The sequence below is a fragment of the Ictidomys tridecemlineatus genome, chromosome 1 (assembly GCF_052094955.1).
Source record: "Ictidomys tridecemlineatus isolate mIctTri1 chromosome 1, mIctTri1.hap1, whole genome shotgun sequence".
Taxonomy (NCBI): domain Eukaryota; kingdom Metazoa; phylum Chordata; class Mammalia; order Rodentia; family Sciuridae; genus Ictidomys; species Ictidomys tridecemlineatus.
The window spans coordinates 186,762,475-186,790,374 of NC_135477.1; the positions used below are offsets into that span (position 1 = coordinate 186,762,475).

The window sequence follows — 27,900 nt, forward strand, 5'->3', positions numbered from 1 at the left end:
GGCTTTGTTCCCAGGTGTTAGTTCTTGATATTTCACCCCTGGCTTTCTAGGAAACTGGGCCTTTAACTCCAGGAGTCTTTACCTCTGAGTCCCCTGACAGAAAGTTCTTTGAAAGAAGCTTATGACCTACAAGTAGATTCACAGGGCAGTTTGTCAGTAAACCACACTGCAGTGAATCCCAGATGGGCAAAGGCTGATTGGACATACCTCTGTGGTGTTCCTTAAGTACTTCAGAGAGATGTGAAAATCTCACTGAAGTAAGAGAAAGATCCCTGAATCCCTCGAGTCCCCCACTGTGCATGCATATTCTGCTACCACAGCATTTGGGGTACTTCTGTGCCTACAGTTACTGGCTGCTCTTTCCTAGGTTCTGGTAACTTGAGGGTAATGTCCAGCACTGCATGTGGCCACTGGGGAAATGGTCAGGGGATTGTGCAGTGACACTGAAAACACAGCTCTGTTGATGTTCCAAGAATCACAAATATCACAGGAGTGTTTTTCCAGCAGTTCCAATGACTGTGTGCAGGAGCAAAGCAGTACAGGTCCAATCCAGAGCCTCAGGAAGCTTCACCAGAAGAAGTGGGGGTATTTGGGGGAGTGATGAGAAAGAGGAGGAGCAAAGGGTCTAGAGAGCCCCATGAAGCTAAAAGAAACCTGGGTGATGGGGGAGAGGTTGTTGTAGGGACAGATGAGGCAAGACACGGAAGACAGCAGGAAACAGTTTTATTTGGCTGCAGCCAGGTTCAGAGGGCACAGCTTTTGCTGTAATCAATCAATCCCCTGAACCCCGAGTTCAGGGAGTTTCAGAGTTTTATACCCAGCATGTAAGGGGAGGGGCTCAGAAGCTCACAGTCTGCAGAAGTTCACATAAATCAGCTTTTTCTTTCACTGTTATGGGCAAGTTAATTCTTCAAGGACAACACCTGAGAAGGAGAGAGCTTCTTCTCCCCTTTCTTTCCTCCCCCTGCCAGTTGTTACCATGGAGCCTAGTTGGTAACTTATCTTAAAAATGTAGACATCTCTGTGAAGCCCAGCTTAAGGCCAGAGGCCATGTTTGCACATTTCTACAAACTACTATACTGGATATGTTTGTGAAAAACTAGTAAGGGGGTGTCCAGCACCTGGAGTGCTGATTTCTTCCTGGCCAGTGGCCAAGTAAACAGGGCAGCGCAAAAATAGAAAGTTTATCTATATTGAACTCTTTTGCAGAGACTCTTTTTCTGACAATCCTAAAATCAGCCATGGTGAAGATTTCTGGAGAAGCCCAGTTAAGACTTTTCTGTGGAGAAAGGGGGTGCCACTTCAATTGGCGACTCCACCAGGACCAAACCTGGAACCTTTGAATTAGAAATCCAATGTGCTATCCATTGCGCAAGGTGAGTTGGACATAAACTAAGTTTATGTAACAAGATGAAGTATTGAGGTGCAATCTTCATACCCCTTCTGTCTAGCATGTGTCTAGTACATAGTGAACATTTAATAAGACACAAAGTAATTTTCTAGCCCCTGCAAGAGTGAGAAACTGGCAGGTTGACTGGTTTGATTAAAAACATTAACAACATGTTTCCAACTGAAAGCTTCTAAAGAATTAGAACTCATGTAAACAAATTTACATAAACAAGTTTACCACCTGAAATTCCATGTTATATAGCAGCAAAGACTCTCACTCACAATTCCAGAGGCAAATGGATCAATCCAGACAACAGGTGGCATTGAGGGGCCTTCAGGTGTTGGTGGCTGCACCAGTGATGGATGGATGTAGTGGGTACATCAGGTGCTCAGGTGACACCCTGAAGAATGCAGGCCAGTAGGCAAGCATGAGACTGGATACATACTACAGTGCTAGTTAGTACCAGGGCATTAATCAGACTGTGTGCACAGAAGTCAGGCAGTGACAGGCAGTTTTCAAGTTATATACACTTTCCTAAGTTGCCTTTAATTTTAGGAGTTATTTTAATGGCAAGAGAAAGTTTTAATCTACAAGTATCCTGGAATTTAATTTAACCATTTCTCTAATGACATTCCAATGACTTCCAATTTTTGCTCATTGGGAATTATGCTAGACTACATCCCTTTGCATCTGAGTCACTGGGCACCTCTCTGATTACTTTCTTACGACATAGTTCCAGAACTGGAGTACTGGGTCCAGTGGTACAGTGCCTGTGGGAGTTTTGAGGAGTGCTGCCGAGCTTCCCTTCTTGGAGACTGTTCTGGAGACTCCACCCTTGGTGGCAGATGAGGGTTGGGTGAGTGATTTATATTGAAATACAACATCCTACGTGGATTGTGTCAAGTTCCAGGTGTCTGCTGTCGGAGACGTTGTCCCTGGGACAGCTGAATGAGTTGAGAATTTAAGAGGTGCATATACTTTTGGTCTGTTCTCAAGCCAAGACAAAGGCTGAGATAGGAATTTCCTCAAATTCTGGCCTTCCCCACTTAGATAAGGGTCCATGTGTCCACTCCACCCCTCTTGCTCTCAAAAAGAGGTGCTGTGCTGGGTGTGGGGCAGCTGACTACTTCCATTCTTTTCCATCTGTTGTCTCTTTTTTCCTCCAATATCTTCAAAGTCCCTGTCTCTAATAGTGCACTCCCATTAGCTTTTAAACACACTTGATTCTTGCTTGCCTTAAAAACTAAAGCAATTCCTAAAAAACTAAAGTAATGCCTAAGTTGTTGTGTGATGAAGGAGAATCAGATAAAAAGGTCTATTGGTTTTGCTCAGAATCCATGACCACAAGCCACTGATGGCCACTTAATACTGTCTGGTAATGTTTGTCAGTTTGCTTTCGGAATCTCCAAGATAGCTATTCTATGCCATTTAATTCTTTCTCAAGATGCTTTTTGATGCTTAGAAGCATCAAAAGAAGAATGACTTTTTTCTTACAAGGGAGCCCTGATAAGATTAAAAACAGACTTCTTGGAAAAGTCAAAGAAAGCCAGAGGGAGTGGGATGTGTTATAATTTCTGGGGATGGGGAATGAAATCCTAGAATCCTACATCTAGCAAAGGTAATTTTGAAAAACGAAGGTGAAATAAAAAATTTCCATCAAACACTGAAAGAAACTGTTGCTATCTGTGCTCATCAGCCTTGTGTCACTATCAAATACCCAAGATAATTAACTTGCAAAGAAAAAAGGTTTAAAGTCAGGTGTGATGGGACACATCTATAATCCCAGCAACTCAGGAGGCTGAGGCAGGAAGAGTACAAGTTTAAACCAGCATCAGTAACTTAGCAAGACCCTGTCTCAAAATTAAATAAATAGATAAATAAATAAATAAATAAATAAATGGGTTGGAGATATGACTTAGGGGTTAAGCACCCTGGGTTCCATCCCCAGTACACCCCCCAAGAAACACTTATTTTGGCTTACAGTCTTGGAAGTTCCAGACAATGACTGGTTGTCCCCATTGCTCTAAGCCTGTAGTGAGGCAGCACAACATGGGAGAAGCACGTGATGGAGCTAAGCTGCTCACCCGTGGCTGGGAAGTGAGAGGTGGGGGAGAGAAGGTCCCACAATCCCCTTGGAGGCCATGTGTCCAATGACCTAAAGACCTCCCACTAGGGTACACCTCATGGAGGCTTCACAGCTTCCGAGAGTGCCACAGAAGGGCCCAAGCCTTTACACGTTGACTTGGGGACAGTTCAAGTCCAGCCTCTGACACTAACAGACCTTCTTTACAGGAAATACTGAGGGACATCCTTCAGGCTGAAAGGAAGTGACCCCAGACAGTAACCTGAATCCACACCCAAACACAGGAGCACCAGGAAAACTAACTAAGCCATGTAAAAGGCACTGCTAATGCCCTAAATGTTTTCATTTGTGTTATTTTACTTAGAATAAACCATCTTTCTTGTTTTAACTGATTCAAAATTAATGGCAGAAAACAACATGTGTGTGGCGTGTTGTTAGGCATGTAGCTTATGGAAATGTAACACAGTTCCCAGAAGCACACACAGATGGGTGGGTAAGAACTAGAAATGGTTAAGAGGGTTAGAATAAAACAGCTCTAAGTATGCACTTGCTCCACACTCTTCCCTTGGCTTCTGGAAAAGACAAAAGTTTATAAGGTATATAATTATAACAGCATATTTTTGTAGGTTTGTACAATTCTTATGTATAATTTTTTTAATAGTAACACCATTAAAAGAGGAAAAGTAATGGAGTCATACAGGAATGACATTTCTGTCCTTCTAGCATGAAGTATAAATATAAATAGCATTATGACAAGGTAAAATGCATATGGCCAACCCTGCAAGATAAATAAACATACATAGTGAAAGATAGCTGTGGAAATTAAAATAGTACATCAAAATTTACTTAATGTGGAAGAAAGTAGTTGAGGGGGAATAAAGGAACAACAACAACATAAATGACAAAGGAGAACAGGTAAAAAGGCAGAAAGAAATCCCCCTGTACCATGATCACATCACATGTGAATGGAATATAAAGAGAATCCAGGACTCAGCACGGATGTCCTGGGCTCCATCCCCAATACAAACAAAACCAACACGAAGAAGAAAAACCACCACAGACCCATTGAATGCAGTGTGTGGGAGAGACAATTTAGAATCAAAAACACATTTGGACAGTAGAAGGATGGAAGAATATGTGTTGTGCCCCCAGGAACCATAGACAGTTGGATCAGCGGTAGCAACGGGAGACAGAATGGAGTTCAAAAAAAAGTAAAACTAGAGAAGCATTTCTGGATGAGTAAAGGGCTGATGGACCAGGAAGATACTTTGCTATAAACACGTACACCCAGCAACAGCTCCAGAACATGTGAAGTAAAACCCTCAGGAATGAAGGGGAAAGGGCAGTTCAACAGTAAGAGTTGGAATCTTCAATACCCACATTCATCATGGATGGAACAGCTAGGAAGTCAACATGAACAGGTGACTCAGCAGCACCACTGACCAGCTGGATGTGATGGGCATGGGCAGAGCACCTGCCCAGCCCCAGGGCTCAGGGAACAGCCTCTCCAGTAGCTGCAAGGCAGATTAAAAAAAAAATTAATAAGTATTTTTCTTCTGGAATGAAGCTTCAGAAGACTGGAGGTGTTCGGGTGGACACATATGTCCCAGGCAAGAGTCAGCACAACCACAGATGTGTGCTCCAGGTGGTCTTCATGGAGCCAGCCTGCTAAGGCTCAGGAGGATGAAGCTTCAGCTGGGACCCAGGCAGAGGTCGCCCAGCTCAGCCCAGCCCCAGTCGCCCACTCATAGACAAATAAAATGGTTGTTTTTCAAAATAAATTTTGGGTCATTCATTACATATAAAATGCTAACCAGTGTCTCTAATTCCCCAGTTTTCAATGTTTTTACCATATTAAAGATTAGGGGAGAAATAATTGAATGTTGCATCAAACAAAATCAATAGAACTGCACAGGCACATGTAGAAGTTTTCATAAACACAGGAAGTGAGAACCAGGTGACCCTCACAAGGTCACGGGCACCAAGAGAGGTTGTGTGAGCCCCCCAAAAGTGGCCTGCAGAGCAGAAGTCTGCATTGACTGTTCCCACAGCATGAGCCGGCCACCTACACAGGGGCATTACAGTGTGTTTCATTTACAGTCAAATAGACTAGTTAGTAGCAATTGGGGAATTCAGTTTAATTTCTCCCAATTGTTTTTGGCAGGGAATTTGGGATTGAAGCTTCACTAGTGGTGCTTAACCACTGAGCTACATCCCCAGCCCTTTTCTATATTTTATTTAGATACAGAGTCTCACTAAGTTGCTTAGGGCTTCACTAAGGCTGGCTTTGAGCTCATGATCCTCAGCCTCCTGAGCTAATGGGATTACAGGCTGTGCCACTGGGATTACAGGCATGTACCACCACACCCAGTGATTTCCAAAATTTTATTTTTTTATATTTTATTATTATTATTATTATTTTGTAGATGGACACAATACCTTTATTTATTTATTTTTATGTGGTGCTGAGGATCAAACCCAGGGCCTCAATGTGCTAGGCAAGCACTCTACCCCTGGGCCACAACCCCAGCCCCTCCCAAATTTTACATAATAGAAAATAATTTCCTTCTAATTGGCTTTAGAATTTATGGTTTTCCAAGGAAAGATTACAGATATTAAGTGGGAAAAGTTGGTGTTATTAACTCCCTGGTCATACCAGCCACAGAAAACACTGGGGTGAAAGGAACAGGCATATTCAGTCAGTCTGATGAAGCAACTTTTCTCCCAAATTGACTGTACTTCCTAAAATTGAGCTGAAAACATGGAGAAGTTTTCACTTAAGTGCAACAAAACAGATAGCACTGATCCAGACATCGGGATGCCTGACATCCACAAATCATGTGACCTGGACATTCTCACTCATCTCTTCAAGTCCAGTGCTTTCCTTCTGTCATATGGGCCCCAAAGACCTGACACAGCTCCTAGGCCACCAGGAAAGGCCATCTGGACAGGTCTCCAGACACCAAGTGGGGTGATATGCTATGCTCTAGAAAGCCCTGATTCTGGATACAGAGGGAGCTGTCCCTCACCCTGGTCACACCTCCAGACAAACAGCACCCCCCAGACTGATGCCTGTCTTCACTGGCCCAACTCTCATCCTCCTGAGCACTGGTCTACACCTTCTGACCTCATGGATTCCGTGCTGGCTCCTGGATGAGATGCTGCCACTCCAATTTCCCTCACTCCGGGCATTGACAGCACTACTTGCTTGGGCCTTTCAAGCCCAGGACATTCGTCTGTCTGTAGCCTTTCTGCTGGTCACTGGGTAGATGGTCATCTGTCTATAGCCTTTCTGCTGGTCACTGGCATGTTCTTTCCAGTGCAATTCATTTTCAAGAGGTTCCTCTTTCATATTCCTAAGGACTACTTTGATCCAAAGAAAACAGGACCCTCATCCTGTCCCAGAGTGTCCCTGGTAGAACTTCTTGTCCCAGGAACAAGGTCTTGTATCAAGTTCTGCAAACTCAATCCAGGAGTGCTAGGTAGGTAGAACATGCTGGGTGGAAGCGGAAAGGTCACTAGTTCTAGAGATGTCAAGAAGTCAACCTAGTATACCTGCCTTGAGGCCAGGCTCAGTGGGCATGGACTTCACTTTTCAGTCTCTCCTAATATGAAAGCCCTTCTTCAGCCTGGGAGGGAACATGTCTAACAGCTAGGGAAGCCAGTGCTGCCTGGGACATGAGGATGCTTCAGTGACATCAGGGACACACACCTCAGCACACACCTCCCAGGACCACGCTACCGCATACACCACAGCACACACCTCAGTGCACACCTCCCAAACCACATCACAGCACACCTACAACAAACACCTCCCAGGACCACACCACTGCACACACCACAGCACATACCTCCCAAACCACATCACTGCACACACCTCAGCAAACACCTCCCAGGACCACACCACTGCACACACCTCAGCACACACCTCCCAAACCACATCACAGCACATACCTCAGCACACACCTCCCAAACCACATCACAGCACCCAGCACACACCTCCCAGGACCACATCACAGTACACACTACAACACGCCCCTCCCCAAACCACACAGCACACTTGCCAGCCTGTGTCCCCTTGGAGACAAGCCAGGGGACCTTAGCTCCTTCCTCTTTTTCTGTTGTCACAAGCTGCCAACTGGAGTGGCCTGGACCCAGACTAGAGGAAACAGGTCTCTGCCTCCCTTCTCACTGGGGACACGTAGGACGGGGTGTAAACAGCTCTTAGTCTTTCTTCTCACTGGGGACAGGTAGGATGGGGTGGGAAGGGCTGTCAATGGGAGCTTGTCTGGGAGACCAGACAGATGCACTCCCAGGGCAGGACAGACACAGTTCTTAATGGGAAGTCCCAGCAGCTGGTGCTCAGCTCAGATGTGACTTGCAGAACTTAGAGGCATGGCCAGTGCTCTGGGGAGATTAGATCAGCCCACCCCAGAGGCCAGGCAATGAGAGTCTCCACCAGTCTGCAGTCTCTCTGCAGACCCACTCAGCATGGGTGACCAAACCTGCTGAGGTGTCACACTCCTCTCCCCACAAACATGGCCTCCCTCTTCCTGAGTGCAGTAGCACTTTATAGACCCTCTTCAGCTGGTTGTGTGGGCCACCAGACTATTCAGGTCATTTGCTTATTTTTCCATTGAAAAAATTATGTTGTTAATTTTTATGAGCTCTTTGTGTATTCTGGATATTAATCCTCTATCAGATAAATATCTGACATTTTGTCCAATAAAGTTTTAGCTTCATTTTAATGATTGCTTCTTTTTTTGTGGTGCTGGGAATTGAACCGAGGGCCTTACGAATGCGAGGCAAGCACTCTACCAACTGAGCTATATCCCCAGCCTCCCAGCCCCTAACAACTATTTCTTTTTCTGTACAGAGCTTTTTAATTTGAACAGAATACCCTGTTTCAATTCCTCATTGTTCTTTCTGAGCAGCTGGGGCTGAGGGCAGGTCATCAGTGCCCACACCAATATCTAGAAGTGACCTCTGGGGTTCCATCTGCTTTCCCACCAATGTCAGGATTTCAGGCTGCTTCATGACTGTTCTGAAAGAGACTCCCTTGGTCAGAAACACCACCATAGTTAAGAGTGATGTCTGAATACCAGAATTCAAAGTGGGACAGCCTGTGACATCCACTGGAAGGCACCAAGCACCTGGCAGGTTCTGTGGACTGATGCTCATTCGCTGGCTGTCAATCTTCAAGTGCCCTGTTTTATTATCATACCTGAGCCTAGGGAAGGCAGCAGGTGGATTACCCTCCTCAGCACAGCAGTGACCACCTCTGGCCTCCATGTGCTCATGCTACCGAAGTCACTGAGGGCACTGCAAACAAGTCTACCTTGATCCACAGGCACAATTCACTGAAAGTTTAAGTGCTTTGTTAAGTACTGTTCTCAGCACACAGAGTCAAAATAATTCTATCTCCCTATGGCAAAGATTATCAAGCTTTCCCTAGAAGCCTAGCAGACAGTAAGTAATGTAGGCTGTGATACATGGCATCTGCTGCATGCACTCAGCTCAGCCCTGGGAGATGAAGATGGCTGGTGTGAGTGAGCAGTCAGCAGGCCCTGAGCTGCCCGCAGTCCTGGGAGGCTGCAGAGGGGGGAGAGTGGGGAGCACAGGCCACAATGAGCCTCACTAAAGAGCTTTGGCAGGTCAGGCACAGACTTGATACCCCCCAGAAAGCCTGGCGCAGCAGCTATGTGGGCCGAGCACATCTGCTCTCTACCTGAAACCCCAGGAGCCCCTCCAGGGCTGCTGCTGTCCCTGCAGGAATGTGGCCTCCCAGGATGGGCTCTGTGGCAGGAGAAACACCCCAAGGGTGGGGAGGAGTGCCAGCAGATCCTTCTGCTCCTTGGATGGACTAGTCTCCAGCAACAGAGGGATGTCCCCCAGCTGAATGTGGGGCCCTGGATGTGTCACCTAGATCTCATGACCCTCTGCTTGGAGGTCCTGAGGGGGTGGACTTCTCTAAAGGACCCTTCTAAATCCCAGGCTGCTGGTCGCAGTACCCCAATTCACCAGCTGTTCCTGGGGGTCCCCATTATGCTATCCTGCCCTCTGGACTTCCTTGGCCAGGTCAGGAACCTTGGGGCCAAGACCCCCTTGGAGACTTGGTGCTACTTGCTGGAATGCATGTGCCTCCCCGCACTGTTCCTCTCTCCGGTCCTCTCACCTCAAGCTGTCTAAGCTAAAAGGAGAGCCCCTTCCTCTCAGGGGCTCAACATTTTTTCCTCCAGGAGAAAGGGGAGGAGGATATGAGCTTGGGGCAGGTGGAGGCACCTCAGGACTGTCAGCTGGAGGGGCCTAGAGAGGGTCATTGGGAAAGCCACTGGATACTTGGAAGTGAGGCATGGAACTGAAGTGAGTGGCAGGTTGACCAGTGGGGGTGGAAGCAACAGTGCTTTGTGGACTGGGGATTCCCTCTCGCTATCCTGCCATCATATCTCCAGTGCAGAAAACCTAACAGTTCAACTGCTGAGGATACAAACTCACTTACTTTGAACAAACACCGTCTCTCTTCTGTCCTTGGTGCTGGCCCCTCAGGCCTGGTAGGTGGCCTTCCTGTGGCTGACTGAGCCATCACCTCCTGGCTGTCACATTAGCCTTTGTCGTCCCTAGAAAGGTGTTCAGCTGAGGGAATAGGCTGCGAGGAAGAAGGGAGAAGGCCCAGAGACTGAGAGCATGGAGTGTGTCCTTTCCTTTTCATTTCCTCCCCAGATGAACTTGGTATCCCTGGTCACCAACCACAGAACTTGGCATGCTCAGACTGAGTGTTTCTAAAATAAGTAGGCTACAGCTGCCACAGCCAGGCCTACAGAGATTCTGAGGACTGGGCTTGGACAGAGCATGGGGTGGGGCTGCCAGTGTACCAGCACAGGGGAAAGGGACGTGGTCAGGCCTGGAGCTGCTGGAGGACACCTGCACCAGGCCCAGGAGCATGCCTCTGGCTCCTGTGCTTTGTTCAGCGGCCCTGAGTCAAGACTGAGGAGGCCTCTCTTGGTGCCTCAAGCAAACCATGGGCCAGGGGAGAGCTATGTGCATCACCATGCCTGAAGACGGGGGACTTGCATATCTACAAGGACAACAGTACTGCTACCCAAAGAAGTGGTCTGAGAGTTTCAGTGCCCTCAGAATCATCTGGAGGGCTCTGTGAACAGATCAGTGATCTCCCCGCCCCCAGTGTCTGAGACGCTCAGTATGCGGGGAAATTATTGCAGGAAAATTATTTTTAACAAGAGAGTTAAAATAAAATACTGGGAATAGCAATTTGGAACTACTAATAAACCCATGGACACAACTCTCTTAGTTTGAAAAAATGTACTGAGTCTAGAAACAAAGATCTACAGTAAAATAGAAATGCAAATCTAGTTCACCCAGATCCTTTCCCTGGGACATGATAACTAAAAGCCTTACAGTTCGGCAGCATAGAAATGGAGCCATAGAAATGGTCCCCTGCCTTATCTTACTCTCAGAAGTATCTCTGAAGTTGATATTGAACAAATTCTATCTACTACTCTCCATGTGAGAAATAAAAACCCAGATTCTCCAAGCTCTCACAGCAAGATTGGGCAAGGGTCTGAGACGGGGACTAGAGACAATCTCCCCAGTTGCTAGTAAGCCAGGGCTGGAGGTGGCATCTTGAGAGAGGTCCTGCAGCTCCATGGTGGCACCTCCTCTGGACCATGGGGCTTATGAGAGGCACAAGTACCCCTGGCTTATTTTCCAAGATTTGGAGAAAGATATGCTGTTTTTTACATTTAAATGCACATTGATGGACCTTCAAGTTAATATGGCAATCATTTCAAAGACAATGTAGGACTCTGAAGGCAATTTCAGGAGGTAGTAGTCCTCTTGCTGAGATCTTCAGCAGGAATACATCAAAATCCAGAACATGACTACCATTCATTTTGTCTAATATGGCTTTAAAATTCTTGAAACAAGTGCAGAAACATGCGGATATGATGGACACAGGCTGTGGCTTGAGTCTGTTTCCCCTCTAAAGTTTTTTAGAGACATAAAACCCAGTGTTACAGTGTGAAGAAGTGTGGCATTCTGGTGACCAGGTTATGAGGACTCTGGGTGGGATGAGTAACTTATTGTCATCTAGGACATTTTTGCCCTCTTTCCCCTGTTAAAGGAAGACACACCCAGCAGGCCCTTAGAGCAGAGAAGTACACTTCACCATACACTCAATCTACCGGCTTCTTGACTTTTGACTTCCTGGCATCATCTATGAGAGATCAGTTCTTGTTATTTGTGAATTTCTCAGTCTTGGAAAGTTTTTATACTACCACAGGAGGGATAAGACAACACTGAAGGCAAAAATCAGAAAATAGAAGCTATCTTGAAGGTTTCCACTATGCTTTAATTATCAGGCAAGGATGTGAAAGGAGCTATTGTATACACATTCATGGGTGCAAAGAAAAACAGTCTCACAATGAATTTTATATGTGGACTATCTTCAGAGAAGTGATAATTATAAAATAAATGAAAGAGATAATAAAATGATAAAGTTTGATTTTGAGCTTATCAGAAAGTTAAAAATAGAAGAAAAATCTCTAAGACAGAGTAAAAGAAATTTTCCAGAAGGAAGAAAATTGGTGAAGAACTTGAAGAATGCACTTCAGATACCTGTGGACTACTTGATTTCCAGAAGCAGAAGGGAGAGAAAAAATAATGTGGAGAAAAGAAAAGAAAAGCAAATAAATGAGAGCATGCAAAAATCGTAGAAAGCTTACAGTTTTGCTCCCAGCAGTGCCAACATTCCCAAAGAAAACAATCAGAAGCAGACAGGCACATCATAGTCAGACTAGAAAATCTAGTGATGGTGTCATATAAGTTGTGTAAAGAAAAAAATAACATGAATGGTGAGGCATCTTCAAAACAAGGCACACAGTTAAAAATGTGGTTACACTTTCCAGGGGCAGAGAGAAAGCTAATGTCAATACAGGAATCTCTCTTCTACTGTGATCATTCAAACATGAAGCAAAATTCATGATGAGATAGCAATTAGCAATGGAAAAGGTATAAATGAAAAATAAAATTACAAGTACTAAATTATAGTGTTGATTTGGAAAATCAATATTGATATGCAAAATAGAATAGTAATAGTTTTGAAAAACAGTTTACTAGTATTTTATGGAATTCAAAACACTGAAGAATCAATCACATACCTAGGTATTCACCAAAGCAAAATAAGACCCACGCAGAAAGACTAGTACTACATATCATACGTGGAAACTACGGAAGTTCAGCTGGAATGTGGAAGGTGATAAGTAGAGGCTGGGCAGTTTGTGGGAGGAGGACAAGTAGAGCACGGCATGTTCAGTGAGTGCAAGCTGAGTGCACTTGTGGAGACAGCACCCAGAACCACACGAATGTGAGCAATTGACACATTACCAAAATACAATAAGATTATTACAAGTAAATACATGATAAAAAGATACTGAAATCTATACACATATAAAATATGGAACTTTATTTGTTTACCTGTATTTATATCTTTCAGCCTGAGGTGTTTCCTCATGTTAAGTAAAAGAGAAAACCTTAATTGGTAGCAGGTGGTGAGGGGCACCTGAGAGCCAGGCCTAGCCCTGGAAGACCTGGCTGTCTCCAAAGAACCAACCCAAGTGCTAGGCCCCACTAAGAGACCACCATGGTGCTCACAGCTGAAGAGCACTCCAAAGCAAACAGCTGAAAGAGCAAACCCTCTGTGGATGTGAAGAAGAGTCCTTAGGACCCCTAGAGAAAAAACAGTAGAAGACCAGAGTGGGCAAAATACACTCAGCAGCATCGCAGAGCAGAAGCAACATTTCCCTGCTGAAGGGTAACTGGAACAGAGGGACTCCTCTCAGGAGTTGGGGCTTGGTGCTCAGAGGCTGTGCCACAGGACATTGTGGAGGCCAAGGTTTCATGGGAAAAAGAGTACTGCTCCCAGGGAGACAGCAGGTCACCTGAGCCCTTAATAATGAATAAGACTCTAAACGTTTTAATAAACAGAATTGACCTGTGGAAGAAAAAGGAACACAAAGTAGATGACTCCTCACCTGCAGATAAGGGAATGTTGCTGTGAACCAGATACCAAATGAAGCTGGAGGAGAAGAGCCAGGACCAGACATTACTATATCAGCAGAAAAGACAAAAATAAAGAGTCAGGAAAAGAAGCCCAAGAAAAGCTCCGAGGAGGTTGGAGCTGAAGAACCAAGTGATGGAGACGAAAAACCTGAGTCCAGGGCAAAGTCAGGAACAGAGAACATGCTTGAGATCTGGAAGATAGAATCCCAGCCTCCCACAGCAGAGGAGTAAGTGAGGGAGAGAAGCGTGGCAGTCCCCACAAGGAACCAGGAAGAGAAAGAAGCAACTGCAAATTCAGACTTCAGGTGTCTGAGGTCCAGGAAGTCGGGTCTGCAGCCTAGAATGGAGAGTGAATCTAAGGGTCACTTGAGGTGCCAAGAGATGTTCGGGAAACCTGAAGAAGGATAAGGACACAGTGGGCACCAAGAGAATAAGAAGCAGAAGTCACCGGGAAAGGGAAGACACTTTAGCAAAGAAATTTAAGAGGGAATAAAGTATAATAAAGTTAGTTTAGTGATAAATTTTTAGTATGATTTTTGATACCTGTATAAAAGTGAATTCTGTAAATAATGATATTGGTATGTTTAAGGGAAGAAAGAATTTTCAGGCTCTGATTTATCTTTAGAACAAGGGGCATTTATGGCCAGTTCCTGAGTGGTAACAATTTATGTCTGGGGTAGGTGGGCAAAACATGTTTCCTCCATATTGCAGAATAAAGCCCTGCTTCCTAGAAAAAAATAAATAAATCTGTGAATATGCTGAAAATCAAATGGAATGCATATAATAGAAAATTAAGACAATTGTATTACAAACATGATATAACTCCAAGGATAATGTTGGGAATGGAATGTCTTTAGGTAAGTAATATTGGACCAGCATGTTGAGTATGCTCAGACTCAAGAACAGTGTGCAAAAACTATACCTAGTTGCTAAAAAAATTCTATATGTTGGCAAACAGATTATAGATAATTATGTCTATTTTTTCACAATAGTAGAAAAAAGTTACAGGAAAACAGAGAACACAGGAATAAATCTTATTGTCTGGATTTTATTGTGAACATCTGTGTGTTTTCATGTATCTGTCCAGAATTAAAGACAAACAGAAAAAGAAAAAAAAAAGAAAGGGAAGAGTTATGCCCGGGTTTGCATTCACACATGCATTTCCTGCATACCCAGGTTCATCTGCAACAACAGTCAAATTAGCTAAGCCATGAAATCAGTGTGTGTGCCATGAGTGAACAAAGGAGAAATGGTGTGAATACACACTAGAGTGTTATCCTACCAAAAAATTATGTATTCCTGTCCTTTGTAAAAAAAAAAAGAATAGAACTTGAGGATACTATGGTAAGTGAAATAAGCCAGTCACAGAAAGACAAATAGTGCATAAATGTTTTGTCTCAAATCTGGAAGTTAAGGAAAGTCAACCTGGATGTAGACTTGGGGTGACAAAAGGTTGGTAGGGGCTGGGGAAGGAGAGTGGATAAATGGATAAAGTTTGCCAAATGTGGTTTCTAACAGTGAGAAGTCAGTGTCCATAAATTCTCCAGCTCTCAGACTATGGTTTCTAAATATAGTTTGTGTCATCCTAAAAAAGAATAAAACTTCCTGTCTGTGAAATGCCCCTTCAGTTGCCCAGTACTTAGCTGAGTCAAGGGGACAATGAAGGCCTACATGGGCTGGAATGCCTAGACATGCACTGTCTTACAGGAAAGAGCTTTCCCTCACACATGTGGGGAATTCAGGCTGCTTTCTGGCACGCACTGCAGGATAGATGCTCCGTGGGATGCTGGTCATACAAAGAGCAAAGCAGACTAAGCAGACTAATGATGTCACTGCTTCTGCAGCCTCGCTTATGGAACTCCTCTCTGCAGAGACCAGTGAAGAAGTGCACAGTGTGGAGGCTAAAGGCTCATCCAGTCTGTTGCCAGGGACAGAGTGCAATAAGGGGGAGCGGTGCTGTTTTCTGGTGAACCGCCACAGGCAGTGTGAGAAAGGAAGGTGCCACCTGTCATCCATAACCGCTGCACCTTCTGCAACATGGCCTCCCATCCTTGCCATAGCACAAGGGAACTGCAGATGCCACATGTTCACACCCAGGATGGCCTTCTGCCTCCATGTGGGGGTACAGCAGTGATTATGGAAGTTAGGGACAACTGTGGGTACAGTGACACCATAACCCCCATATTGGGGAGGGTTACTGTCGCTCATTAGTTAGCAGTGAGCTTTACAGGAAGGGAGCAAGCTAAGATCATTGCAGCCACAGGCGGCCCCTTCCTGCAGCAGCACAGTGGGCTAGAGAAGGCTGAGCTGTGGGGAGCTGCGCACAGCACTCTGCTTTCCTCCCTCCCGCCACCATGGCTGACTCCTGGCTCAGGACTGTGTCAGGCCGGACAGACTCCTGCACGTGCTGCCTGGGTGGGGTAAAGTGTCAAGGCTCCCCCTGCCGCTTCCTCACCCTGCTTGGAATCCACAGCTGTGGCTGAGAGAACAGCTGTCTTAGTCTTCTCACCTAGAGAAAGCAGTTTAAATGCTGGTGACACATCCCCAAGAGAGAGGGCAGCTCACCAACACCTCCAATTGCAAGGACCTGGGCTTTCTGCAAACCACATTGATTGGTTAAAGATAAGGCAGAGCCAGGTGCTGCTGTAGGTGAAGTCCAAGCTTTCCCTCCCCTCCAGGACTACTCCCACACGGGTGCAGACCTCCCTATGCCAAGATCCTGACATATCCCAGTTCCACACTCTGAAAGCAGAGGCTGGTGGGCCTGGGAGCCTGGGCACCTTGAGGCTTATTCCCAAATGCACACACTTAGAAAGCAATTGTGAGCCATGGACACATTCATCAGCCCAAGAAGGATCTTGTGAATTGTGTGATTCTAGCCACCCAGTGGGTTTGGGTGGAGACCATGGCAGTGATATGGTAATAAATGAGCTATTCCCTTAGGATCAGGGTCACAGCTATGGTTCAGGGTCTTAGAAAAGCTGAGTGCTATATAGCTGGTGGTACAAGTTGAGACCACCACTAAGACTATTGCCATCAGAGTGAGCACACATCTGCTATCTTTATATGGTTGCCAGATTCTTTCAAAAAGCCTCATTCTGAATCACCACCAACAGGCACAGCTGTCCAATGGTGAGTGTATTTTACAGCAGGGATACCACACCAATATTCAGCCCTGTAAGTGCAAAGGTACATAGTACACTACACAGGTATACCAGTGCAAAAAAAGGAGATATTAGATGATATGCTGGAACACACCCCTCTACCCAAGGTAAGAGGAAAGAGAGACCAGAACTTACCTGGTCTGTGGATGGGTCAGTCAGAGGAATGGCTCTGAATTGGATGGTGCTGGCGGTCTTCTACTGCCACCATGTGGTTTGTTTGAGAACTGCATGGAGTAGCCCCTCTGTGTTTACACAAGCCAGACTGGAAAGTCAGCCTGGGCAGCTTGGCCAGGCCCTTGGCAACTTGGGATGATGATGATGATGATGATGATGATGATGATGATGATGATGATGATATATCATATAGCAGTTGGGTTCTTTTTAACAAAATCACACATGCAAGAAGTTTGGTTTCAGTCCCCATTTCCTCCCTGCCCACCTCTCCTCCCTCTTCTGCTCTATTGATTACCTTTGGCTCTTTTACTTTCTTGTTTTTTACTGGTACTTTCTGCATATGCATAAAGATGAAATTCCACATGGTGCATTTACATATGCATGTAACATGGCTTTGTGAAATGCATTCTGTATCCTCCCCTTTCCAATCTCCCTAAAATTAAAAAAAAAAATTGAAGCTATTCCAATACCTGAAGACTAAATAATATGTTACTGAATGACACATGGATAACAGAAGACATCAGAGAGGAGTTAAAAAAATTCTTAGAGGTAAATGAGGATTCCGATACAACATATCTGGGACACTAGGAAGAGAGTACTAAGAGGAAATTTCATAGCATTAAGCTCATTCAGAAAAGGAATAAAAAGTCAACAAATAAATGACCTGACTTACATCTCAAAGCCCTAGAAAAAGAAGAACAAACAAATAATAAAAGTAGTAGAAGACAGGAAACAATTAAAATCAAGGTGGAAATCAATAAAAATTAAAACAAAAGTAACAATTCAAAACATAGACAAAACTTATTTTATGAAAATATAAAATTTCCAAACCATTAGCCACCCAGTTGAAGAGGAGAAAGAAAACTCATATTACTAAAATTTGTGATGAAAAAGGAAATATCATGACAGAGACTACTAAAATAAGAGGACAATTAGAAACTATTCTGATGGATGCCTTGCTAAGTGAAATAAGGCAGGCACAGAAAATCATACTGTGTGTTGTCACTCATATGGGAGAGCTACAAGTAGATTTCACAGAAAGTACAAGAGTAGTCACCACAGGCAAGAAGAGAGAGAAGGGAGAACAGGGTGGTAGTATTAGGTACTAGTACACACTCAGGAATGGCCAGCAGTGCTGCCCTCCAGCACAATAGGTGACAGGGGTGCCCAGCATGTCCCTGTGTATTTCATAATAAAGCTGGGGGAGCAGTTCACAGACAACCAGAAATGATAAAGGTTAACAGATGGAAGAGCTAAAGCCCTGATCTGATTATGATACACTGGAACAGCTGTGCAACTAGCTCACTGCTCCTCATCTACACGTGCAAATTAAATGTAAATCAACACAGAAACAAAAAATGTTGACCTTTTTAGGACACCCCAAGAAACTGTAGAAAACACCTGCACATCATGCATCTGGAGAAGTGTAAATACATGGAAAGAATGAAAAAAAAAAGCAGCCTACAAAGCTCAAGCCATCAGCATGACACAAACACACAAATACCTGGAAATAATGAAAGTCCCTAATGGGCCACAGGTCTACAATATATGAGGTTAACATTAGATTTGAGGCTGAAGGACAAAAGGCTCTCTCCATGACAACAGAAATAAGTCACGGATGCCTGCTCTCACCACTTCCAGACAAGACAGCAAAATGAGAGCTAGGGATGTGGTTAAGTGGCTGAAGGATCAATTCCTGCTATCAAAAAAATAAATAAATAAATAAGAGTAATCAGATGAGCACACTGGTGCATGGCTCATATTCCAGAATTTAGGAGACAGAGGTGGGAGGATCACATGTTGCATCCTACCCTGGGCAACATAGGGAGAACCTGCCTCAAAATGAAAAATAAAAAGACCTGGAGATGTAGCTCAGTGGGGGAGTGCCCCTGGTTCAATCTGTACTACAGAAAAAAGAAGAAAGGAATGTCCACCAGCACCCTGTGTCCCAGGGAACTGAGGAAGCCCATGCAGGCCAGAAAAAATCCTTTCAGAGAGGACCAAGACTCACATGCCCAGCACTGGCTGTCCTTGAGGCTCAGGTCTGCAGAGAACTGAGGCTGAAGGGGTATAAATAGCACGACCATGTGTTAAAGCAGCAGCCCCAGCTCCACTATCCACAGGCCCTGGAGGAGCTGAGCTCTTGCTGTTTCTTCTGTTTTCTTTCCAGCTATTTCCTCACAGAACTCCATCAAAATTCAGGCTCAACACAAGCTAAGAGAGACCCTCTGAGTACACAGAGCAACTAAACTACTGTCTCCAAAATTACTTTGGAAAGTCACTCACACAAACATGGTGAAATCTGGTGGCACGGGGAGACACCAGAAATCATGTAACAGTGAGTGACAGATGGAGCACACGGAAGAGCACTTACGATGACATTCTGGCTCAATAGCACACCCACCACAGGTATGTCATGGATACATCTAGGGCACTTCAACTGAGAATAGTAGAGCACACAGCCTTTTAAACATCACAGGAAAGTTGTCAAGAGCAGCCACATTTAGCTACAACAGGCATTACTGTAGAAAGCTAGCAAATTCCAACAGGTGCACCAGGAACATGGAATTACCATGGGTGTCAGTAACAGTAACAGAGCTGGGTAACCTCTTGATAACTGCCAATCAAATCCCAAAGTTCTAAACAGCATAACAGTTCAAGTGTATCTCAAGATCAGTCTGAATATTTAAAAGGAAAAGAACTGAAACTGCATCATAAGAAACTTTGTGGAACAGAGCACAGGCAGGGCTTAGGGGGCATTAGAGGTGCTGAAGGCTTACATTAGAAAAGAAGAACAAAAATTAACCATTCAACCTTCCACTTCACGATCTAAAGAACAAAGAGCAAGGAGAACATACATCCAATGCTAAGCATATAAGACATCAATGAAATTAAAATCTTGAAATTAATAGAGAATCAAAATCAAAAGCAGGTTTATCATAGATATCCTTATAATGATAGACCACAGCTAAGTTAAGAAAAAAGACAAAAACTTATGTAGTAGAAATAAAGGAAATCATTATCAATTCTACAGGGAGTAAAAGAACCAATAAGAAATATTATTAATAACTGTATGGCCACAATATGAGAAATTAGATATACTGGACCAACTCCTGGAGAGAAACAATCTACCACAACTCATACACAATGAAGAACACACAACATGGACAGGCTAATGAAGTGATAATAACTATAGCCAGAAGAAAGGCATGGCTCAGTGGTGTCATGGTGGATTCTGTACCAAAATAAAGAGAAAATGAAAACTATCCAAATCCCTTCTAAAAGGAAGCAGGTAATACTTCCAATTCACTCCTTGAGGTGTGGCCTATATGATATGCCATGATGTGAATGGTTTCTGGCAGCCAGGCCAAGGAAACTGCCTGGACCACAGATGGCTGAATTTGTCTCCCTGGGTACAAAGAAAATAAGAAATGATGATAAAAGGATAAATAAATTGCATGCACTTTGATTAAACGGTGGAGAGGTAGGTCGATTGTTTTTCTAGCTTCATTTCTTAAATTCTGTGAAATCCAAGACCAGGAAGGGTTTGTTGAGGAAATTCAGAAAACTACTTCTATAAGTGGAAAGACTAGAAAAATATCTAAGAGTAACCAAATGTTCAGGAGTCTTCAGCAGCATATAGATAACATCATCAGGTAGTATTATAGACAGAAGGTCCACGCAAACCCCAAAATTCACAAGGTACAAGGTGAACTCCCATTGGGATGGTATTAGGAGGGGGCATCTGAGAGGGACATGGAAGTAGATGAGATCATGTATGATGCTTATGAATTATTAGTAATTTCATTAAAAAGCTGTTCTGTTTAGAAAACAGAGATGTTATTTAATAACAATTTTCATAATACTGAATCAATTTGTTTAAAAAAGATTACATTTTAATATTTCAGGCTATTGCCATGTTTGTCTAAGAAAATTTATAGTTAATCTTGCAGTTTCAGAAAATAGAAATAAAAATAGATTTATCCACCATCAGTTCTTCATTGTTCAAAGAAATTAATATTCTTATGAATCCTTATAGTTCAAATTCACCTATCATTCCTTTTTTGGATATGCAATCACTTTCTTCAGCAACAAAAACAGATTTTTAAAAAATCTCTTCTCTAGAAGCATACTTGATACTAGGACCTGTAATTCCATTAAATTATAAAAAGGGAGAGATCGCAGAAATGTTTTCACACAGGCTCAGAGGAAGCAGAAAGGTAAACAAAGTTTGTATCAAATATAAAAAAAAACTAGGTATTATCTTTAAATCTTTTTATCTATTCAGAAAATTTAACTTGCTCAGCTCTGAATACATACATTTCACATTTGACAAAAACCTGGGTCTCTAATAAGTGAGCAGATCATTTCAAAGTGAGAAAAACAGAAAGGGCTGGTGCCGAGGGAGCACAGATTTTTCTGCTCAAAGGGCAGGGAAGGTCTCTGCCAGCTGGACATTCTTCCACCTGGTCCTGCTCAATGAAATATTCCTTGGTGTATCACCCTCCAAGGAGATCTAGACCATGACTACAGTCTATGAGGCTTTTCAGGATTGAAGAACACATTAATGAAGTGGGTGGTTCTTATGCTCTGGGAGAGATTTTTTTTTTTCTCTTGCACAACTGTGAGAGAATGCCAGGGGAAGGTATCATATTTAACCTGACTCCTCAGTACCAGCATCTACAGGCTGACTGTTCACCTGTCCCCAAGAAATGGGGAAAGGGCTTAGGAAGATAATGTTCCAACAAGGGAGCTGTCTAGATAAGGCCTACTCAAAAAGGTTCCTCAGGCCCAGGCCCAGGCCCTCCAGATTCTCTCTTGAGATTTTACACTCCACAAATCAGGCTGTCCTCTAAAAGAAACTACCCCAGGGCCTGAAATTGTCTGCACCTGAAGTAAACTGGGCAGCTATGGACACAATTTGGTAGCCCCAGGAAAGGACAGGAAAATGGCAGAGGACACAGGACCCTGTGAAAAGTCAAATGGAATTTCAAACCAAAGTTAATACATTACCTGTGCCTGGGAAAGATAAAAAAAGGGAGGCACAAAGTATTTTAACACTGGCATTCCAGGTGGCTGTTCTCTGCTTTCACCACATGGCAAATTTCCAAGCAGAAAACAAATCTTTCATACTGGGCTCACCTGAATGTAATGTAAGGAGCAAAGAGTTGATAATACTGTGCACTGGATAGGGAGGTAGAGTATGGAAATGTGAGGAGAAAGCAAAAATTTTAAGGATCCACTCACCGCCCAGGCGTGAGCTAGTTTGGAGAAAGCAAGGTGACTACTGGGCAAAAGATGGTACACAGACTCCTCAGACCAGTATCTTCTACCCAGGAGCCCCACACCTGAGGCAGGATCCCTTGAGACCCTCTGCCTTTACTTCACACTGAGAGCCCAAGGCTGGGGTCCACCTGTGCAGAGAGGGTTCTGCCAAAGCAGCTGCAGACCACTGGGAAACCCAACCTGGACCAGCCCACACCATGACCTGAAGGAATCAAGGGCTGAGCTGTAGCAGCATCTGACTCAGGTCTGGGTTGGCTAACTCTGAAGGTGAAAGTGGGAAGCCAGAGTCCAGCCATAGCTGGTTCCCACCAGTTCTAAACAGCCCACCTCCTTCCTAAGCAGTGCTAGCCCCAGTACTCACCATTTCCTGCCTTCTGGGGAGTCCTGACATCCTTCCTGTGGACCTCATGACCTCAAAATACTTGCAGGTCACAGGGAGACAGATATGAGCCAGAGCAACTTGACCCTCACACAGCAAAGAACACACAGTCCTGGAGATGGATTCTGAGTTGCACAAGGTGAGAGATAAAGGTCTCTGAGACTGTGGAAGGTGACCCCCTCCCACCAGCTGCCTGCTGACTGGCCAGGGTACCACAAGACCCTCTCTCACCCCAACACAAATATGCACACTCTGGGGCCCTGACTGACAGGAGATGCATCACGCTCCTGGATACATAGGCCAGGAAGACAAGGTATTGGCAAAAGCCCTTTTCAGGCAGGACTTCCTCCCTGCAAGGGGACCAGGGGGACATTTCCACTCATGCAGAGCTGAGCCTGGCTTTCCACAGCAGGTCCTGATGGCTAGGAAGCTCTTCTGGGCACAGAGTTCCAGGCATATGTGAGGAATTACAGCCTTGGTTCCAAGGCAGCCTACCATGACCTCAGAGAAGGTGTGTGCCTGGTCAGGCCTGACTGGGAAGGAGGGAGCCAGGCATAAATCACTTGGGAAGAGGCCGGGGCTTCATGGGCAAGGCCTCCTCACACTTTTACTCTGTCAACTCATTTTAAGAAAAAAATAAATAAAAAGGCAATCAGGGAATACAAATATTAAGTGCATAAAAGCTAATTACATGACAATAATTAAAAGAATTCAGTGAAAGAAAAAACAAATAATTGCACCAACTCACGTAAAGAGCTTGCCTCACTCAGTTCAGAATGAATACCCACTTGCAGAGAGGTAAACACATTCTCATGTTGGAAGTCACACTCTGCTGAAATGTGACCCCAGGAGGGTTCATTCCTGTGTCCAGGAGGGGACACCAAAGGATTTATCTCTCAGAATCCACCATGTCCCCTGTCCTATAGGTTTTCTTAATGAGAAGATAAAGGGAATCAAATAGAAGAAAGTGATACACTCAAATCTAATAAAAATGAGGCTCCTTCATGAAACTGCAACAGGGTGCAAGATGGCTGCTCTACCTCTGGGTAAATGTCTGCAGTCTTTAAAAGAAAATTGAATTTACATAAAAGAAATATTAAAAGAAAAAAATGACCTCACAAATAAATTAAACATGAAAAAATTACTGAAAAATTTTCCAAGAACATTGAAATACACAGAAAAATGCCCAAATTGTACTCAGTAAAAAGAAACATATAGCAATGTGGAAATAAACCAGGTTAGACAGGTGTAAGACATAAACACACATATATGGACAGTCAGAGCTAATCCAGACATTGCACTGGAATTTTCTAGTAATTTGAATTTATCCATAGTCTATAACCTGACAATGTTTTTCCAATGTGTATAACATTATAAAGTGTGCTCACTTGAGGGCCAAATTTTAAAAAAAGAATGAAATTACCAAGAACAATAAGTTAAACTGGAAACAAGTGAGGTTCCTGAAACAGGAACATGGAAGGGACCTGGGAGACCCATAGCCTCAGACAGCAATAGGAGTCCAGCCAACTGAGGCAGAGAATCCACGCAATGCATGTTACAGCACCACAATGGTAGAGCACTAATGATAATATTCAGTTACTGAAAATTCAAATAAGACAAAACCAAGTAAAATTCTCCTTCCTTGCTGATGGTTAAAGTATAAGGAATGACAGAAAGAACTGGCACTGAGCTTATCTCCAGGCAGAGGTAGGGAAGGGCAGTGAGAGAGAGAAGTGGGCCCAGGGCTATTCACCTCTTTTTGGATGGGGACATATGGGTGTTTACATTCATACTAAACTGAGAATTTTTTAAAAAAAAATTATTTCAGCGGGATATGGTGGCTCATGCCTGTAATCCCAGAGGCTCAGGAGGCTGAAGCAGGAGGATCAAGACTTCAAAGCTAGCCTCAGCAACTTAATGATGCCTTAATTAACTCAAGGAGACCCTGTATCTAAATAAAATATATATATATATAAATGGCTGAGGATGTATCTCAGGGTTTAAGTGCCCTTAGTTTCAAACCCCAGATTGGTCAAAGGGGAGGGGAAGGAGGGGAGAGGACCTGGGAATAGAAAAGATAGTGGAATGAGATGGGCAACATTATCCTAGATACATGTATAGTTGAACAAATGGTTTGACTCTACTTTGTGTACAACCATGGAAATGAAAATGTGTGCTCCATATGTGTACAATGAATTGAAATGCATTCTGCAGTCATGTATAACATTAAAATTTTAAATCATGAGTGAATGATAAAGTGTGTAGAATATTAAGATTTACACACTATGTAAAACCTGAAATCACTGACTGTTCAGAAACTACACAGATGGATCATGGGTGTTGGTGAGCAGATGAAAGGGATAAGAGATCAATCTGCATTGTTCCAGTGGCTCCCCATGTCACCTCTCTCTGAGGAAAGGCTGAGCTTGATGAGATTCTGAGCCAGGCTAGTGCTGGCAGCAGATTCAGTGATGGTGAGCTGCTATCAGTAGAACTTCCACTGGGCTCACAATATTCACCTGTGCCCCAGACATCTGAAGGATCTCATTTGTTTTGGCAGCCAATCAAGTTGTTTGGGACACTGAGTTTAGGAGTAGCCTGACCAGGTGCATGCAAACCTGTCAGACAGCCTTTCACATCTGAAGAGCTGGAATCAATGCTGCTGAATCTGTTATGATCATGTGTCATGGGACAATGAGACTATTGCATTGACAACTTGTGCAGCTTGGCCAAGACTAGCTATGAAATTGCAAACTGTCCTTGAATGACACAGGTCTCTAGAGGGGTCCCTCTAGATAGGGATTGAAGCAAATGGATGAGGTGCTATGGGAAAAGGTTGCACTCTCACTGCCTGTGCTGTACTTCTCCTGATCCTTTGTAAATAGGACTGCAGAAGGTGGCATCTTGGCAGTAATGGGATGGCCAACCCTACAGGGAGACTCCAACATGACCATGCACATCTGTTTGACACACTCAGTGATGGATCGTGGAATGTCTGTAATAGCAGAAGCCCACCTGCTACATTGGGGAGCATATCCTTGTCACCTGGGATTGAGCCCCTGGGCTCTCTCAAATCTCCTTCATCTTATAACCACCTTTTCCAATAGGGGAGCCACACTGCAGGGACCACCAGGCTCACAGTGACTGGGGTCTACTGGCAGCTGTGCTACTGTTCACAGTGTTGCTGGTGTCCTCTTCCAGTTTGTCAATGATCAACAAAGATTTCAAGGTGGCATTAGTGGGTCCAGCCAGTGTGACCATTCTCTCAGGACAATTTCCTCTGCAACATCCATAGGTGCAGCACTCTCCTCCCACATCTTCTTAACTGATTCTCCTTTCAGGAAGATACTGCCATATTCCTTTATATGCATCAGTAGCTGAATGCTGAGAGTGACATTTCATCCTCCTTTAATCCCACTGGTGTCCATGTTGAGCAGAGTTATAGGGAATTGAACTTTGAGTGCTGGACTTTAGTCACTGGTGGGGGTAAAAGCAGGTGTAGTGCCACTGAAGGAGCAAAAGATTGTGCACGAAGAGAAAGGAGGGGCTGGGGATGAAGAATAAAGGAGCACAGAGGAGAAAGGGGGTGGAGGAGGAAGGGGTGGAGAAGAAAGGAGCCAGGATTAGAAAAAAGATGGAGGAATATAAAGGCAGGAAGAAAAAAGGGAGTGAAGAAGAAAGAAGGGAGGGCTGAAGGGGGGTAAAGGAGGAAGGGGAGGAGAAACAGGTGAAGGAAAAAAATGAAGGGGTAGAAGACTGGAGAAAGAAGAGGGAGGATGAGGAGGTGGAGGAATAAGAGAGGGGTGTAAGGAAGGAGTGGAGGGAAGAGGAGAAGGTGGAGAAGAAGGAATGAAAAAGGGGAGGAGGAGGGTTGGAAGAGAAGGGGTGGAGGAGTAGAAAAATGGTGGAGTTAGAGGTGAATATGGTGAAGTTAGAGGCACAAATGAAGAGGAGGGGTTGGCGGAGGATGGGGTAGAGGCAAAGGAGGAGAAAATGGAGGAGAAAGAAGAGGGAATGAAATTGGAGGGGGTGAAGAAAATGAATGTAGGAGGAGAAAGGGGAAGGGTGTGGAGGAGGAGGTGAAGAATGGGGGAGAAGAAAGCAGGGAATAGGAGGAAGAAAATAGAAGTAGAGGAAGGGTTGAACAGGAGGACAAATGTGGACAAGGGATGAGGAGGACAGAAGGAGGAAAAGAGGGAGGAGGAGGAAGAGGGGGAAGAGGAAGAGAAGGGAAGGTGGAGGAGAAGGAAGGGGAGGAGGAAGGGATTGAGGTATTGGAGGAGGGAAGGAGCAGGGGTACAGGTGAAGGAATTAGTATGGAGGAGTTAGAGGGGTGAAGGAAGAGGGGGAGAGGTTGGAGGAGGAGGAGTTATAGGAGGAGTGGGTAAAGGCAGAGGAGAAGGAGATGGAAAAGGATGGGGTAGAGGAAGAGGAGGAGGAGATAAAGAAAGAGAGGTGGGATAATGAGGAAAAGACCTGGGGCAGCAGAGGTGCTCCTGGATGCTACCTATGCTGGTCTGTATAAATCATATATATATATATATATATATATATATATAAACTGTACCAGGAAAGAAATAATTTACATACAAAAAAATCCTAGGTAAGCTGGACACAGTAACACATGCCTATAATCTCAGTGGCTCAGAAGGCTGAGGCAGGAGGATCAAGAGTCAAAGCCAGCCTAATTGAAAAGTGTGGTGCTATGCAATTCAGCAAGACCCTGTCTCAAAAAAAAAGTACAAAATTAGGCTGAGGCTGTGTCTCCATGTCAAGTGCTTCTAAATTCAATTCCTGGTACCAAAAGAAGAAAAAAAGTATGTGTATGTGTGTGTGTGTGTGTGTGTGTGTGTGTGTGTGTGTGTGTGTGTGTATAATACATATAATACACACAGACACAACATACACATACTAGGTAGGACACTGATCAGCACCAAGCATCATTAATTATTCTTATGAAAGAACTTATGTAACTAGGGATACTGCCACACACATGTGCCACCAATTTTTGCCAGGGAATAAAACTACATTCTTCTATCTGGTTGTTTTATACCAAAATGCATTAAAGAATCTTCTTGAAATTATTCAAATAAACATGCTGATTGGAATAATAGTCAATGTCATTGTAAGTGGAGTTTAAAAAGTAGTGTTCTAGTTCACAGCCCACTCATCCCTCACACTCCTTCGCTCAGGAAGCAGTTCAGCATGGGAGATGTTACTTTGATGGACACTCACAAAGCAAATTGTGGACGCATGGTTATAGGATTTTAGATCTGACATGAAATGATTGAAGTCATGATTTTAGTGTAGGAAAGTGAGTGGCACTGGACAAAGGTCACAACAAATA

General features: G+C 44.1%; 1 long non-coding RNA gene and 1 pseudogene across 1 annotated transcript; both read right to left on the bottom strand.

Moving 5' to 3' along the window:
* Window positions 1–706: 706 nt before the first annotated feature.
* LOC144378597 (uncharacterized) lies at window positions 707–19,747 on the bottom strand. The gene is made up of 4 exons (XR_013440441.1): window positions 17,184–19,747; window positions 16,850–17,091; window positions 9,973–10,119; window positions 707–4,987 (listed from the first exon to the last, which is right to left on the bottom strand). It is a non-coding gene; the product is annotated as an uncharacterized LOC144378597 (long non-coding RNA).
* A 5,116-nt stretch (window positions 19,748–24,863) lies between these two features.
* LOC106145491 (poly(rC)-binding protein 2 pseudogene) lies at window positions 24,864–27,336 on the bottom strand (annotated as a pseudogene).
* Between the last annotated feature and the right edge of the window lie 564 nt (window positions 27,337–27,900).